Here is a 6285-nt window from a genome sequence, read left to right on the forward strand (position 1 = left end):
CCTCCCTGTTTGGGAACCTCCCAGCTTCTCATCCTCTTTTCTGGCCACTTGCAACCTCCCAGAGTCAAGCCATTTTCACAACCTGCTGCCCAGGTCCCCTCCTTCCCCCTTCTTTACTTGCGGGCTTCACTCTGGAGGTGGGGGCGGAACCCTAGGCAGGAGGGAGGGGGAGCGTGTAGCCGCCGGCTTCGTGAGGCTTCCCCACGGTTTCTCGGCCCCCTTCCCCCCACGGAAACTCAGCCTCACACTTTCTAGGGATGTTCCGGGGACAGTCGGAGTCAGTGATTGCAGCTGCCAGCCTTGGGCATCTGTGTTAGGCTCTCCGATGGAGCCCGCGGTCCCGAGCTAGCGTGGAGGTGGGGATTTGGAAGAAAGAGGGGGCGGCGCACGCCTTCCTCTTAGCCTAGGCCCAACCTGCCCAACTGTAGCCCGGGACCTTTCTGTGCCGTCGCCCCTCCCATCCTCTTTCCGACTTCCAGCTGGGACCCGCCATTGCACCGCCAGGCCTTGGCGAACTGCAGACCCAAGCCAAGAAACGCGCGAATATGACTAGGCCCCCTCCCCTGCTCGCCTCTGGCACTGCTCTGGGGGAAGTCGAAAGACCCCCACGGAGGTAACCACCCACTCCCAAGGAACGCGGGAGGCCCCAGCCAGCCCCCTGTCTTTGTTCGCGGCTCGCTAGGAAGCTGGCGCCCGGCGAGAGCTGTCCGCCGCTACGGTGCTGACGCGGGGAACGGAGCCCGCGGGGGCGGAGGACTGTCCTCTGCGACCGTGGTACTGAACCCAGACAGAACCATTAGAGGAGCCGGCCGGGCGGGCGCGGTCCGCCTGTGCGAGAGCTGACCCCAGGGAGAGGACGCGGCGGGGCGCGGGAGCTCCCCCCGAGGTGGTGCTGAAGCGAGTTGGAGCCCGTGGCGCCCTCCGCCTCGCCCCGGAAGAGCCGGCGGCAGCGCAGAGCTACCCGGAGAAGGAAGGAGGGCGGAGGAAGCCGCCCTCAGGGAGCTCAGCAGCGCGGGGCCTATGGCTAGGGTCTCTCCCGCGAACCTGCTCCAGCGGAGGAGGTGGCGGCTCCGCAACGGAGAGCGAGCGCGAGTTCTACGAACCTGTTGGAAGCTGCAGCTCCACCGCGGCCGACCAGGGCGCCCGGGACCGAGGTTCTGGAGCGCCTCTCCCTGCCCCCTCTTCCTGGACTCCTCCGCGGAGGCGCTCCCTCCTGCCCGGGCTAGCACATGTGCACGCAGGGGGCGCCGAGCCCCTCTTCGATCCGCCCCGAATGTCCGTCGGGCTGCAGGGCGCCGAGTCGACAGGCCTCCCCCAAGGGCAGACCCGCTCCCAGGGAGACCCAAGCTTCCTGAGAAAGGAGGCGGGGGCTGGCGACGGGGACGAGAGAGGGCGCCAGCAGAGGTGTCTGTAACCCAGAGGGAGGCATGGGGGAGCTCCCTAGAGTCATTTCTGTCCTGAAGTTTAGAGACAACAGGGTCCTGTTGCTTAAGGGACAAAGGGCATCCTGCTTTGGAAACATCCCCCACCGCCCCACTTCATTTCTGGGATCAACGACCAAAATGCAGATCTTGTACCTGCTCTGCTGCAAACTCCACTCACTGGTCCAACTGCCTTTCGTACCCAACTCCAGTCCATCATCTACCATTCCCTAGAGAGAGCTTTCTAAACCTGCCCTATTTATCGTGCATCTGTAATAAAACACAAGCTTCCCTGGTGGCTCAGACGGTGAAACCGCCTGCAATGCGGGAGACCTGGGTTCGATCTCTCGGTCGGGAAGATCCCCTGGAGAAGAGCATGGCAACCCACTCCAGTATTCTGGAGAATCCCCATGGACAGAGATGCCTGGTGGGCTGCAGTCCATGGGGTCACAGAGAGTGGGACACGACTGAGCAACTAAACACTAGCACCAGTAATAAAATATAAGTTCTTTGGTGTGGAATTTAAAGATCTTTTACCAGGAAGACCAAGGGCCTCCTCTCCAGCTGTGTTCTTGTCAGGACAAATGAGCATACCTCCTGAACAGGATCACTGCAGTGCCCTAGCACCTGCCGCTCCTTTTGACTGGAACGTTCTTCCCCCTTACTACTTATGCTTTGTCTGTGAGTCAAAGTGTCTTCATTTTTAATGAAAATTTCCCTAATCTCTAAGGCACAATCAGCTCTCTTTTCTAAGCTCCCTCAGCCTCTACATTCCTTTACTAGACTTCTTGTCACACTGTTTTGTAATTACTTATGTATCTATATCCTCTGTTACCAGGCTCATAAAAACTGGTTTCATATTTTGTCTTCCTCTGTATCTCTGTCTCCTAGCATGGTGATTGAGACACAATAGAATAGCTGAATTATATATGCTGAATGAATGCACACAGGAGAAACAGAGGTCAAAGGAACTTCCCTTTCTTCATGTGATTGCTCATTTGAATATATATCCATATATATTGACTATTTCAACATATAATTCATCCAACATATGAATATATACTCAAGTGAGCAATCTTATAAAGGAAAGGAATATATACATATATGTATATATTAAATATATATATCAAATCACAGCCTGCAAAGTCCCATGTGGCAGCATTCCTCCCTAGCCTTCCTGCGTCATCACCATCAACTCTCCCCTGACTCAGTAATTTCACCTACAGCAACTTCTGCTTTGTACCAAGCTGCTCTTTGTGTGTGTGTGTGTGTGTGTCTGTGTGTGTGTGTAGCAGAGTTTTATTAAAGTAAGAAAAGGGGCAGAGAAAGCTCCTGACATAGACATCAGAAGAGGGACGGAGCGTGCCCCCCTCGCTAGTGTTAGCAAGGCAGGTATAACTTTTTAAATTAGTTATTGCAATAAATCAAAAGAATGTCTCAAGGTTGTAAAGATCTTACTAGACCCACTCCCATAATTTACATTTTAAGATAACAGGATTAGCCAGAAGGTTTTCAGGAAGGAGAAACTGTCCTCAAGAAGGATACATTGTTGTTATATAATCTTAGTACAGAGTTTAAACTGAGTTGTTCCTTGTGTAATCATAACTTCCGGGCTTAAAGAAAAAAATGTTTTATGTTACTAAGACTAAGGAATGTAGAGAAAAAAAGATGCTTGTCCTTTCCTCCTCCTTGAGAACCCCAGACCCCTCTCTCCTTGGGGACCCCCGGACTTCTTATCAATCTGCCTAGGAATTGACTCTCTTATCCCCCCCTTTTCTTTTAGGAGAATTATGTTGCCAAGGGAAAGGGGTGTCATTTCATTCCATAACTACTTCCTGCTGTGATGGGGTGCTGTCCCTAAATTGTTGAGGCAACATATTCTCCTAACCCTTATATTGAGGGTCTCTGATCCAGGGGCCCCAAGTAATAGTTGGAGGAAGTTGTGGCACTTGTAGGAGCTTGGACAACCATTTGTAACCTAAAAGCTTTCAGACGGTTAGAAACAAACCCTGTTTTACAGTTACAGATGTAAGGCAAACAGCAAAAACAGAAAAATTAGAATTATTACGATTAAGAGAGTTTTCCACCATGGGGAGCTAGTTAACATTTCTCAAAGTGAGGTGACTGAGGCTTCAGGAGAATCCATAGTCTGAATCATCTTGCTCATGTGTTTAGTAAAGTGAGTAACATTAGCACTATGTTGGGTATGAATAATGGCACAAGTTCCTCCTTGTGCAGCTGTTAGAATATCTAAGGCCAATCTGTTTTGTAAAACCACCTTTCTAATTTGTATTTGTTCAGCATTAAGGGCTGAAAGTTAGTCAGAGCATCAACTCATAGGATAATATCTGATCTGTGGTTTCCAGAGAGGGAACAAATATTGTAGCCAGATAATCATACCAGTGAAATATAGATCTTGCCCTATGAGTTTTAGGGTGTAGCAGATTAGTGGGTATCTCTGGAAGCTCTACCAGCTCCAAGTAAATATAATATGCCTTGCCACTGTTAATGGAGAAGGCAATGGCACCCCATTCCAGTACTCTTGCCTGGAAAATCCTATGGACAGAGGGCCTGGTGGGCTGTAGTCCATGGGGTCGCTATGAGTCGGACACGACTGAACGACTTCACTTTCACTTTCACTGGAAGCTCTGAAAATATGAAGCCATGAGTAAAATTTAGACCTAGGGTGCATCTTCCTATCCAGCCAGGGGGAAGCCAAACCCACAGGTAAGAGCCACATATCCAGTAGGTCCTGTTTGGAGCAGACCAGCGTGACTTCACTTTCACTTTTCACTTGCATGCATTGGAGAAGGAAATGGCAACCCACTCCAGAGTTCTTGCCTGGAGAATCCCAGGGACAGGGGAGCCTGGTGGGCTGCTGTCTATGGGGTCGCACAGAGTCGGACACGACTGAAGTGACTTAGCAGCAGCAGCAGCGTGACTGAAGGATCCAGTCCCACCAAGCTGCTTTTTAAAACTCAAAAAAAAAAAAAAAAAATCTTTTTTTCTTTTTTCTCTATTTTGGACCCTTGTAACCTTGATCTGAGTCCTTCTTGTCTTTTGGGTTTCAGCTCAAATGTCTGCTCCTAAAGAGGCCCTTTCTGGCCACACTAATGTTTGCTTTCGAATTATTCTTTGACATTGTCTGCTTCATTTTTCTTAGTAATTATTATTCTGACATTATTTTATTTGTAGGTTTTCTTGCTGATCACTGGCTTTCCTTCAACTGGAATTGAGACTAGGGCAAGTATCATGAATGTCTTACTCCATGTAGTATTTTTAGTGATTAGCAATCCGAGGGGCACTTACCTCATACCAATGCATCTGTAGTCTGTTTCTCCCTGGGAAGATTTTAGGTATTGTGCAGGTCATTACGCAATCTTTTACTAGGTGTAAATTAACCGAGAATATTAAGGAAAGAAGATCACACTGACATTCCGTGGGATGGGGAAGAAGAGGAAGTGGAGGGCCACAGATATGTGGCTGTGAGATGACAGGCCCGAATCACAGTCTCTCTTCACCATGCTGGCTCCCTTTTCCATTCCATAGAAAGCACTTGCACACCCACAATCCCATTTGATATTCATAGCAACCTGATCTGGTAGATATTGTTCTCCCCAACATAAAAAATAGCTGAGGCCAAAAGAGCAAGACTCACTTAACCGAGATCACACAGCTTGTAAGTGGTGATGCCATTCCTGGCACTGTGCTGTGTGCTGGGGATCTAGAACTAAGACATGGACCCTGGAGAAGGAAAAGACAACCCACTCCAGTCCTCTTGCCTGGAAAAGCCCATGGATGGAGGAGCCAGGTGGGCTGCAGTCCATGGGATCTCAAAGAGTTAGACACGACTGAACAACTAACACTTTCAACAACTTTCAATGCAGTTCTGTGAATAACAGTAGTGGTTCTCAACCTGGAGATGGAAAAGAAATGAATAGGCTTCCAGCTGCAGAATAAACAAATTCTTTTCAATAACAATTTCAATTTGTCCAGTCCTTCCCAGGTGTCAGGTACTATACTAAGTGTCTTACACATGTTGTCTCCATTTATCATTCTTACCTATTTCTATCCTCATTTTTTCAGAGCTAATAGAACCTTTGGGCCAGGAAGGTCCCCTGGAAGAGGGCATGGCAACCCACTCCAGTATTCTTGCCTGGAGAATCCAATGGACAGAGCAGCCTGGCGAGCTACAGTCCATGGGGTTGCAATAATGGGACACGACTGAGCGACTTAGCATGCAATAGAACATTAGGGAGGTTGACTAACTTGGCTAAGGTTGTGAGGCTGGTAAACAGCTCAGCTGGGACTTAACTTGTTTGTTTGACTCAAAGCCTGAATTCTTAACCATTATGCACCCCAGACCTACTGAATCTGAATGTCTGGTGAGCAGGGATGGCCTAGAATTTGAAGATGATCTTTAGGTCATTCTATTGTATCTTAACCCCTTTGAGAAGCACTCCTGTAGAGAGTGTGGCAGAAGGAGAGGAAGAAGGGATGAAAGTTATCCATGGGGAGGGGAGGTTGAGATTTGGTCTTGAAGGATTAAGAGTTTCTAGGCAGAAAAAAGGTAAAGGATATCAGTCAGAGGGAATGGAATGTACAAGATCCTTGAAGTATGGAAATGAAGGGACTTGGTTTGGTGTGAATGGAGACTAAGGCTGATGGAAGGGATGAGAGATGAGAAAGGAGTCTGGAATGCAGTTTGGACTTGACTGTATGCCTTTATCCTACAGGCAGCAGAGAGTCATTGAAAGGCAAGAGCGCTTCTTTAATAACTGCCATCATCACCTTGATCATCTCGCAAGAACAACATTGGATAAGTCCTTTATAATTTGCAAAGTGCTTTCTATAATATGAACAG

At 48.7% G+C, this 6285-nt stretch overlaps 1 protein-coding gene across 1 annotated transcript in view; it reads right to left on the reverse strand.

Moving 5' to 3' along the window:
* CPLX2 (complexin 2) overlaps positions 1–1235 on the reverse strand; it is a 90759-nt gene extending 89524 nt beyond the window's left edge. Inside the window, exon 1 of the mRNA XM_070796840.1 lies at positions 1104–1235. The gene's annotated coding sequence lies outside the window, so the exon portion shown is untranslated. The remainder of the gene's footprint in view (positions 1–1103) is intronic.
* Positions 1236–6285: the final 5050 nt, after the last annotated feature.

The sequence above is a fragment of the Bos indicus genome, chromosome 10 (assembly GCF_029378745.1).
Source record: "Bos indicus isolate NIAB-ARS_2022 breed Sahiwal x Tharparkar chromosome 10, NIAB-ARS_B.indTharparkar_mat_pri_1.0, whole genome shotgun sequence".
Lineage (NCBI taxonomy): Eukaryota > Metazoa > Chordata > Mammalia > Artiodactyla > Bovidae > Bos > Bos indicus.